Here is an 11,972-nt window from a genome sequence, read left to right as displayed (position 1 = left end):
TTTACCTAGAAGGCTACATAAAAAACTGATAACATTACTTATTAGATAGCAACTTAATGGCAGGAAGAGAAGAAAAAAATATTTCTACTGCATATAATTCTCTACCTTCTTAATTTTAATCATATAAATATATATTTTAAAAGATTTTATTTATTTATTTTTAGAGAGGGAAGGGAGGGAAACAGGGAGAGAGAGAAACATCAATGTGCGGTTGCTGGGGGTCATGGCCTGCAACCCAGGCATGTGCCTTGACTGGGAATTGAATCTGCGACACTTTGGTTCGAAGCCTGCGCTCAATCCACTGAGCTACACCAGCCAGGGCTCCATAGAAATATATTTCCTATGCCAAAAAATGCACAAAATAAAATTCAAAAATCAAGACCAAAATATATAGAAAGAAATTCACATTTGAAATACAAAAGAAACACAACTATTGATAGAGCCAAGAAGTAAAAGATAGAGATTATTACTGCTAATTTTATACCAATTTGTGTTAAAATGGAGGGAAATCTACAAATTCCTGGATAAATTTAACTTATAAAAACTGGCTTTATAAAAAACAATTATCGTAAAAGATACTACACCAGTGATTTTAAAATGTTGCACTAAAAAAAGCACTGCCCTCAAACTGTTTTATAGGTAAACTGTACCAAATACTCAAGAAACAATATCATATAAGATATATAAGGGCGGGGATTTCTATGTGCTTTGTTCTCTGTGATCTCTCCGATCTCCGGAACAGTTTCCGGTATGTGGTAGGCTCTCCGTTCATTTCAGGCGATCAGAATGAACTGGATTCTGAAGCAAGACGTATGTACAGAATGTCTTCCTGAGCCTGACAAACGGCATCTTACCAACCCTGAAAGAAACATCGCCTCAGCAGAGAATTGTCAGAATTATTTTCTGTAAAATCATTAATAGCATAAGGCTTCCTAGCAAAATAGCTCCCATTCAACAGTGGAGGAGAACCTAAGCAGACAGAAGTGTTCAAGAGAATAAAGCCATAGAGAGTGGAATAATAGAAACAAAGGTGTCATTATTCGCAGATGACATGATTATCTACATAGAAAAAACAAGTTATTTTGCAGACAAATTACCAGACTTAAGAAAATCTGGCAGTGGCTGGACTAAAATCCATACACAAATGCTATACTTCTACCTTAGAGCAATAAATAAAAAATATTTTTAAATATATCATTTTAAGTACCACAAAAATATATAAAGTAGCCAGAAATAAATACGTCAAAACATGGGTAATGTTTTCATGAAGGAAGTATAAACCAAAAGTGAAAACCAATTAAGAGAACTACAGAAATAAAAATTTATATTGTATTTATAGGTAAGGATACTCTCTACCATATAAAGGTCAGTTGTCCTGTATCTTACACATAGATTCTTGGCGTCTTAATTTAAAACACCAGCGGCCTTTCAAGGAATGTTGGGACTGCAAAATTCTCACGGAAATGCAGAGGAAAACATGGAAGAGACACCCGAGAGCACAGAAAGCGTCACAAGTCAAGGAATAATTGAACTAATTAAACTATCAACGAAACTGACCTAACTAAATACAAAACATACACCCAACAAGAAACAAAAGAAATACAAAACACACGATAAGAGGACAAACTTTGTAGGACATAGAAATAATTACTTTAAATACAAATGGTCCAAATATTCTAATAAAAGGCAGAAATGGACCAAGTAGGTTTTTAAAAATCACCCAACGATATGCCATCCACAAGAAACTCACTTCGAACATAACAACACAGGGAGAACAAGAGCTATCAGGATGAATGAGGAGGAATGTTTTTCAATGATAAGATCTTCTTTGAGACAGATCAACCCTAAATACGCCCGCACCTATTAACGGAGCTTTGATTCACCACGGAGTAACTGAAAGGAAAAACAGACAAACCCACAATTACAGCTGGAAACGTCAACACTCTACAATTAAGTTTTAAATGATTTCTAAATATAAGTAAACTAAGAGAAAAATGGAACCTTTTATAAAAATGATCCCAGAGAAGGTGACACGGGGGACAAAGCAGTCCCAACATATGCACAGCTCAGTGTCTATACCGAGTAAAATCCACCAAGTGGCCCAGAAGAAACACTTTAAAAACCACTCATGACCCAGAAACGCCTGACCCCGCGGGTCGCCCCTGTGCAAGGCAAAAGCTGTCAGGTTGTCTGCAGGTGTGTGAGGGCCCTCATCGCCCTGGATGCTTCCACAGCGCCGGTGCCAGAGGACAGTAGAACACTCCTCATGCCTTCTTGTTTTGTATAGTCTGCAAAGCTTTAATTTAAAAAAACAAAAAGTATGTGTGTTATTTACAGTTTTACGGGGAAATAGGACAAAGTACATAGAAACCTGCACTGTTCTGGTGATCAGAATTCTGGGAGCCGGGTCCCAGGTCTCTCATTTACATCCCGAGTAAGATACTTACTTCACTTGGTGTAACCCGGGGTGAAATGATTTCAAAATCACAGCCTCAACGGTATGGTGTTGGCCCGGCTGCCAAGGCTGAACCTGAGGGGCAGGTCAACGGTTCCACACCCTGTACTCGAAAGGAGCAGTGGAACCACACACAACCCAGGAGAATGTCTGTAGTAGGAAAATCCAAGGACAATGGTCCAGGTGACACAGGTAGGTGCAGGGCTATGGCTGAATGGCAAAGTAGAGGGTATAAAGGTACAGGCTTGGGGGCAAACCTTTGTGAACTGGAATCTCAAACCTGTCACCCTTCTAGCTGTGCGACCTTGGGTGACTCAGAGAACTCCAAGTCTCACTGACTCCATCTGTAACATAAGGGGAATAGTCCTGGTTTTGTACATTTAAGGTTCACGTTGCTTGCAAAACACCCATAATAGTGCTTGATACAGAGCTGGCTCTTAATAAATTACAATTACCATTATTCAACAAATTCTAGGCCTCCTCTCATGTGACCCAAAGACTGGTGGCTAGGTGTCCTGCCCTAGATAGTACCGGCTTAGAAATGAACTTGGCTGAGCCTACAGGCAGGAGTGTCCAACCTTTTGGCATCTCTGGGCCACACTAGAAGAAGAATTGTCTTGGGCCACACATTAAATACACTGTGATGTGTAGTCATACACACAAAAAAACCCATCTCATAATGTTTCAAGTAAATATATGATTTTGTGTTGGGACATATTCATGCCCATCCTGGGCTTCACGTGGACCACGGGCTGCAGGTTGGACACCCCTGCCAAGCACTCCCTCTGCCCCAGTGGGGTGCTAGGTAAGGCAGGAGCAGACGTGGTGCCTTTAACTTCAATTTTGTCATCGCCACAATGAAAGGATTTGACCAGACAATCTCTAAGGGCCTCATAGCTCACAGCTCTACAACTCTTTGATCCATGAACCACATCTAATGTGCGTTCTATGTTTAGAACTGATATATTGTCAGATCAGCTGAGAATTGCTAAAATCATATCATCCGTTGATTTATATAAAGGGTTATGGCAAATGACCTTGGATAAAGCATATAATCTAAAATGGTATTTGTAATATCCAATGGAGTGTAAAGATTTAATGGCTTACCCTTTGGACTGAGGACCTCTTAGATTCATACATTCTCGCCGTTTAAAGGGATCTGAGAGGCGAACCCGTCACACTTTCCAACCACTGGAGAAACCACAGCTACTGCGTCCCCACAGTGCTCACGACCTGGCTTGAATATATCTCATGACGGGGACCTCATTACCCCACAGATGCCTTTTTCATTTTTGGAATTCTATAAATGAAGCCCTCGCTAATGTTTATTTTGAGACCACATGCTTTGCATCCCAAATTCTTCTTTCTTGAACACCATGGACCTTTATGTTGGAAGCAACTATCAAGCTTCTCCTTAGTTTAGCATCCGGGCTGCATCCAGACTGCATCCAGGCTGCACATCCTTGATACCTAAGTCACTCTCCAGGTGTTTTCAGACCCCAAGTGCCCTGACTGCCTCCCCAGGGCCACTCTGTCTGTCTGTTACAATGTAGCCTGAGTTAAGCACAGTCCTTCAAACTGATGCAAGATGGAACACCCATCCCCAGTAGGTGTGATGCCTGCCCTTCTGAATGCCATCCAAGATTCAAACAGACATTTCTCTAAAGAAGACACGCAAATGGTCATATGGTATGGGAAGGAAAGGCTCATTGTCACTAACCGTCAGGAAAATGCAAGTCAAAGCCACAACAAGATATACCTTCACTCCTGTCATGCCTGTTATTCATGAAAAAACAAAAGACAATAAGAACTGGCAAGAATGTGGAGAAAATGGAACCTCCGTACCATTGGTTAGGATGCAAAACGGTGCGGTTGCTTTGTTAAACATATGAAAGGTCCTCAAAAAATTAAAAACAGAAATAGAACTATGATACTGTCAAGCCATCCCATTTCTGGGTATTCACCCCAAGAGAACTGGGAGCAGGTTCTCAGAGAGACAAGAGCAGGCCTACGTTCACTGCAGCGTTACTCGCAATCGCCAGGGTGTGGAAACAACCTGAATGTCCGTTGACAGAGGAAGGCATAAAGAACGCTTGGTGCATACATGCAGCAGAACACTGTGCAGCCTTTAAAAAGAAGGAAGATCTGCAATATGTGACCGCATGGATAAACCTTGAGGATATGATGCTACATAAAAGTAAAGCAGTCACAGAAAGACAAAAACTGCATGATCCTACTTAGGTATCTAAAATAGCCAAATCTGCCCTGGCTGGTGTGGCTCAGTGGATTGAGCACTGGCCTGCAAACCAAAGGGTCACTGGTTCAATTCCCAGTCAGGGCACATGCAGGCCAGGTCCCCAGTAGGGGGCGCATGAGAGCCAACTACACATTGATGTTTCTCTTCCTCTCTTTCTCCTTTCCTTCCCCTCTGTCTAAAAATAAAATAGAATCTTTTTAAAAAGTTGGAAAATGTTTTAAAAAATAAATTCATCAAACTACACGTGGGTCCCCACCGAGGAAACAGAACTGTGGCAGCTGGCGGTGCTCTGCCCCACTGACCCTGCCCACTCCGTGCCGCACTGCTCTCGGAGGGTCCACAGGCTTTGCCCAGAAAGCCCACAAAGCCGTGAACAGCATGATCTCTCATTCTCCTTCAAGTCTTAACATTCTAAATGCTCACTAAAAGAAGAAAAAAATTCACACAAACCGGTACCATGACTTATAAAGCGTAGTGGTTGCCAACATGAGTTCAAATCCCAGATCTGCCATCCTGTGACTCTACGCTGCTGGGGAAATCCTGGTGCCTGTTTCCCCACCTGTGACTGAGGAGAGTAACGGCCTTTACATCACAGGGATGTGAGGATGAAATGATTCAGCTCACCCAGGGCCCTGAGAATTGTACCCAGTCCTTAGGGTCACAGCAGTGGCCAGCTCAAGCCCCTCTGATCCTGAGTCACATAATTACACTCCGGACATTAATCTCTTCTATACTTAATTTTTTTCATCTTGGTATGAACTCAGCATTCAGGACTCAGGCTCAAGATAAATTTGACTCTTGATTTCCTCAGCTTTCCTGGGAGCTGTCTCTCCCAGGACTCTGGCACTGGCGTTTTTGATAAGCAAATCTCCTGTGCCTTCAGCGAGGTCACGGGTCTCTTCCTAAAGATCAAATTTGACTTTACGGAGCGGCTGTGGCCGGAAAGATAACAGGGCAGCGCTCAGCCAGCGTGCAGGTGGCTGCTGTAGAGGTGAAGTCTGGGTAAAATGTACCCAGTGAAGCTCAGCTGGGGCTTGCAGAGGTCGGACGTTTTGAAAATAAGACATAAATGAGCATGTCATTTAGCACAATGAATTAGAAGTACATAAGATTTTTAGAGACTAGTAATGACCTAAACTTTGAAGCATCCCAGTCAATTAAGTTTTGAATTGCTTCAAAACAAAAAAAAAATTTTTTTTGAGAACCATACCCGGTCAGCCACAAGGTGTTAAGGAAATTTCTAAGAGAGGAAATGAGTGTCCAGGGCTCCAGTCCATCCTGGACCCCGACAGCCCGTCTCAGCCCCGAACAGGGCTCACGGCACTGCCGCAGCCCTGACCGACCTGCTCCCTCACGGTGCTCCGGGCACAGGAAATGTCCTTCCTGTGAACACACCACACACTTTTACACTGGTGCCACCCGGTCTGCTAGTCCTCCTACCTATTAGTATTTCCCCCCTCCTCTCTGCGGTGAGCTTCCATTCACTCTTACAGGCCCAGGTCAAAGGTTACCTTTTCCCTGTAAAATGAACTCCAATTCCAAAATCACTGCTTCCTCTTCGGAGTTCCCCACTGAAGTTGTACTTAGCATTTTACAGCCCCTCCCAATGCTACGTTGTGAACGTTTGCTTCCAAGTGTGTCTCACTGGTGAGAGCGAGCTGGCAGGTGCTGCAGTGCCCTCGGTTCGGGGCACACTGTGGAACCCAGACACTGAGCAGGTGTCACAGGACTCACCTACCACCAAGAGGGTGGCTTCTGTGGGAAACCGTGAACAGTGCTCTAAATAGGATTTCCAATTAACTCTGGAGCGCAATCCTATCACTCTGTATTCTCTCATTCGACAGTATTTCTTGGGCACTTATCATATGTCAGGCGTTGTGTGGGCCACAAGAGATACACCAGTGAGCAAAGCAGTCAAAGATCTTGCCCTTGTGCAGCTTACGTGCCAATGGGGAAGATCAAATAAGTTTTAAAATGTGGTAAATAATTAGAAAGTAATCACCATAAGGGAAAAAGTTAAATCACGGTAGAGGGATAGAAAATGTCAGGGGGATTGGCTGCAGCTTTAGACAAAGTAATCAGGGAAGGCCTCACAGAGGTGGTGCATTAGAGTAAAAATAGGAAGCAAATGAGTGAGCCATGTGAATAGCCGAGGAAAGAGCGTGTCAGGCAGAGGACACAGCAAGGTCAAGGCTAGGAGGGGAAGGCCGCCTGGTGTGTTCAAGGGCAGTAATGAGGCAACGCACCTGAAGGGGGAAGTGCATGGGATAGGAGACATGACCAGGAAGCAGGTCACCCCGCAGGGAGCGTGAGGACTCTGGGTTTAGTGATGGAGTGGGAATCCAGGGAGAGCTGACTGGCAAAAGGGGGACAGGATCCGGTCTATCTTTTCACAGGGTCCCTGCAGCTGCTTTGAGGGGAGTAGGTTTGGGGCAGGCGGGAAGGACAAGGACAGAAGGAAGACACCAGCTTGGTACGTCACTGCAATAATGCAGGAGGGACATGATCAAATCTTGGAAGAACTGGTCAGGAATTTCTGAGGGATCAGATGATGGTTGCCAGAAGGGAAAAAAAGGGCTGAGTATCAAAATTTTTCTTATATCCCAGCAATTTAAGAATGAAGCTACATGAACGGAAATGGAAAAAAGTGCAAGACAAGCTGGTTTGGAGAAAGACCGGGGACAGCAGGGTCTGGATCAGGGAGGTCTGGGCAGGGGATCAGGATGTGGATGACAGCAGCATGGAGATGCTGTTTAAAGCTACAATCTGGACTTGATCACCTGTGAAGTGAGCACAGATAGAAAAATAAGGAGGTCTGAGGACTGAGTGCTAGGTACTCCAACATTGAGAAGATGAGGCAATGAGGAGAAAGCGGGGCGGGAAATGACTGAGAAGGAGCATTTACAAGGGCAGCAGGACAACCGGGCAAGCGTGGCATCATGAGAGTGAAGGAGAGAGAGAGTTTCACAGAGAAGGGGGGAACAGCTGTGTCCAGGGCTGCTGAGGTCTGAAGTCAGAGGAAGACTGAGAAAGCCACTGGATTTAGCGATGTGGAAATCAGGGGTGACCCTGGCAAGCACAGTTTCAGGATACTGGTGGTAACGGCCTGATGGGGAGGACTCAGGTGAGAAGGGGAGGAGAGAAATTAAGGTAATGAAAGAAACTGAAGACTCAGAAGGGAATGAGAAGGAGACGATTGAAAGAGTTGACCAGAATGGGGACTGAGGTCAAGACAGGTTTTCTTTCTTTCTTTCTTTCAGGATGAGACAGACAATGCAGCAGAGAAGGGAATGTTCAGCAGAGAATACAGCAGCGAGCTTCAGGGGATCTAGAGGCAGTGCAGCCTGGGAGCAGTGATATGGGCAGAGGAGGGACAACGGTCGGACACTGGAAGTCCCCATAAGCAAGTTACAAAGCAAGGATGTCAAAGGCAAGGATCAGAATTACAGGGGACACTGGAGACCAGATCAGGAGCACACAGGCCAAGCACAAGGAAACAGGAGGATCAGAGGCAGGGGGCAGTCTGAGACCAGGAGGTCTCAGGGGTCCCTACGAAGTCAAGGCATAGGAAACCAGGAAGCGTGAACTGACCCCACACAGGGGGCACTGCGTTCTGCCCAGACTCTTTGTGAGGGCCTGCCCTCCTCCCCCATGCATTTTCTTCCTCTGACTCCTCGATCTGGTGGCCACTATAACCTTTTAAGAGCTTGTCCTCCTCATTATCTTAAGGAAGAGTTATATTTGTATGTAAGAAGTATTACTGACTGAATAATATACCAAGAGCTCTGAAAATCAATTGGCTACTCCAGAAAGTCTCGTGAATGCTTCTGAAACCCTTAAAGCAACCCCATAGTGGTAACTAGACCAGGGTGGCAGACGGCGTCCACCAAACCATTTTTGACTTCCTGGGAACTCCCTTTCCTGCCTCCCTGCCGCTGGGTGTGGTCACGTGCCACTGACATGTTGGAGCTGCAAGAAGGGAACAGTCCAAGCCCCTGGGTTCCTGGAAGATCGTGGCCCACCTGACCTGCTTGCATTCTCATGCAGACAGGACATAAATCTTTGTTATATTAAGTTGCTAGCATTCACGTTTGCCCCACATCAGACACAGCCTAACGTGACCCTGACCACAACAGAGACACGGCCTCCCAGCCGAGGTAACCGGTTGTCCCATAAACACCAGTCCTTTAAGTCACAGCAAACACCACAGATGCTTAAATGACACGTTCCCTTAGGATGTAAAACATCATTTGATCCACAACAATTTGGTTTCCACGCCGCGCATCTGGTTTTCAGGAACACACCTATGTAAGTTGAGTTACCTCTAGAATGACATTATATTTGCACCTGAGGAGCTGGAAAGACAAGACTGACTGCAGGTTAAACCAGAAGTGCCTGAGTCTACCCTGATTTGCTCTCCAGCGTCTGTGATAACATATGTAAACACCTTGCAGGCAATTAGATTCTAAATTCTCTTTACTGTAATGATCCAGGTGTCACTGGAATAATGGGTAAAAACAGGGGGGGAAAGAGCATTTTTCCAACATAAGATTAGAGCGTACAGTTTTTCTTCTCTTTTTTTAATTAAACCCCTGCATATATAGTGAAAACCCACCTGATGTAGGCGTTCAAATCTCTGCAGAATCCCCCAACTCAGCTAAGAGAGCCAGTCTAGCTGACGCAGGCAATTGTGTTGCTTTATAAAACACTGTCCCCAAAGAATCCTTTATGGCCGCTCGCAGCCAGCACTGAGTCAATTATTAAGGTTTCTACCTGGATTGCTCGGTCTGCACTTTCTACCCGAGCCCTGTCCCCGTTAATCTGCTCTGGAACCGCTTTGTTGCTGCCGATGCTGAGGTCGGGATTGTGGAGGTGTCCGCCTGCATTTTCTCTGGTTGCGTAACACCGGAGGAGTCGAACAGAAGTGGCAGCCGCAGGCTGAGGTCGGGGCGAGACGGTGCCACCAGGCCAGGTGCTGAAGAGAGGGCCACTGGCTGGAACACGTCCCGTAGCGTGAACCTCTTGTTCAAGTCCTTTCCACTCCACTGGTACAATGACAGGATTTATTTACCAGAACGTACGGCTACTGGTTTCTTTATCAATGGCAGTGAGTTTCCGTAACACCCGTCACTGTCCCGAGTAGTTGTTAAAGGCTTCCGCAGTTTCCAATGTGCGTTCCTTTATTTAATTTACAACTATTCCCGAAAATGCACCATTCAGTGTGAGATGAAACAGCGTATGCCTCCTGTCATATTTCATATTTTGTTGTATGCTTTGGTAGATCTCTGGTGATCTCTTTTCAACCAGTCAAATTTGTTTTAGGAGAGAAGGTATGTTGTGTTTCAACAGAGAGAGCCTTCTGCGCCATGAAAGCTCCCCACCGGCCGGCATACCCACGGGAGGCCCGGCAGACCCTCGTCAAGCAGCTGGGCCTCCTGCGGCTCAGAGACGTCGGCCGAGTGCTCCCGCAGCCTCATCTCAGAAGAGCACCCGTGGCACAAGTGGCAGCACGCTGGACCTGGACTCGGTTTACCTGGGTCTAAATCCTGACCGTGCCAGTTGCAAACACGGTCACTTTGGATAAAACACGCAAGTTCTCTGAGCCTCACCATCCTCACCTGTGAATGGGGGGCAGCTAGTAACACTTGTCCACGGCATTTTCTAAGGAGTCACTACAGTTCCCGTGTAAAAGTGCTGAACACTGAGAATGGCCCAAAAAAGGTCATCGAGACTCACTGTTAGATTCTGTCTCCGGGGCACACACAATCCATCTGGCAGATCACGTGAGTGAGTCATTTGCATGGAGTTTCCTAAGGTAGAGTGATATGGAGAATCCCAGGCCACTTAAGGTGTTCCAACCACTGAAGCTTTACCTGATTCATACCTGGCCTCCTGTGCTTGACCGTTAGTAATAATACAGGTCCTGCAGTTTAATTTGCTTTTGTCTTAAAACCTTTTCTTTTTACTGTCCTCACCCAAGAAAGAGCCCTATGGACTCCTCACCCGAGTTCTGGTTTCCTGTCTCGCCTCTTTCTCACTCAATGCCAACGGAGTACAAGAGGTACCCAGCGAGACTTTGCCTTGAACTCAGACATTCAAGTATGTGGGGCTGAGGTCAAGATAGTACTACTCTACTTTCTCTGCCCAAGAGGCTCTGCTTGGATGAGTTCGTGTCTGGAGTACAAAGAAGTCCCCGAACACTCCCTATAAGAAGCAACTTGCTACCAAGCTCAGGGGCTGCAAAGAACCCTCCAGTCCGGGGCCAGCAGTGATGTTGAGTCCTGTCCCCTCTTGGAACCTGCACGGAAGCACTTCGGGGCACAGAGCATGATGAACTAGCACAGGTGAGCCTTTGGTCCGATCTGTACCTCGCGGACACGCAACCCCCAACCCAACTAGTGGCAGCGGGTGGTGGGGCTTTATCCAACTCAGACTGAATAACTCTTGTCTCCCTCTCACAATTTTCTGCCAAGTGAGCGGCTTTCAAAATCTGTTGGCTATCGCCCACAGTTCAGAAATAAATTTTACATTACAACCCCGTATTCACACACATGTACACGCACACGCACACACACAGACTATCAAAAACGTTATCCAACAATTCTTGCTGTTCCTATGTACAATGTACTTTATTTCCCTATTATATTTTATTTCATTTTTAATGCTGGTCATGACCTATCAAATTGATTTTATGACTCACTAATGGGTCACAGCCTGTAGTTTTAAAAACACTGATTCAGATATGTAATAAGGAGCTACTAGTCAAGAAAAAGCAGTAAAATAGAATAATACTTTAAAGTATATGGAAGGTTTAAGTTTTCTTTAAAATATATGGACAATTCTGGTAAGAGAGAAAAGATGTACTTTACTAACATTCCTCTAAGTACAACTAAAAGCTATATGAATTATACATAAAATAAACATAAGAAGACTGAAAAATGAGTAGAACAAAAAGGAAAAAGTCAGAATAATTAGGGACTGTGAGACCCAAAGAATGACACATTCCTGATTTTTCTAGGGTTTGTTTGTTTGTTTGTTTGTTTGCTTTTTGCCTCCTATATCTCAGACTTGTAGCTATAGAACCTGGGAACTGAAAAATGTCAACAAATGTAGACAAAAGTCAGCTCTCTCTAAACAAAGGACCAAGAAAAGGGAAGCCTACAAACCCAGGAAAGTTTTAGACAATGGCCACATTGTACCAGATACAGCAGGTGAAACCGTGGCCCCGCCCCACCCACACCAGCCACGGCCAATGGAAAG

The sequence above is a fragment of the Phyllostomus discolor genome, chromosome 14 (genome assembly GCF_004126475.2).
Source record: "Phyllostomus discolor isolate MPI-MPIP mPhyDis1 chromosome 14, mPhyDis1.pri.v3, whole genome shotgun sequence".
Taxonomy (NCBI): domain Eukaryota; kingdom Metazoa; phylum Chordata; class Mammalia; order Chiroptera; family Phyllostomidae; genus Phyllostomus; species Phyllostomus discolor.
The sequence above is the reverse complement of the archived record's forward strand: the minus strand, read 5'-3'. Positions refer to the sequence as shown.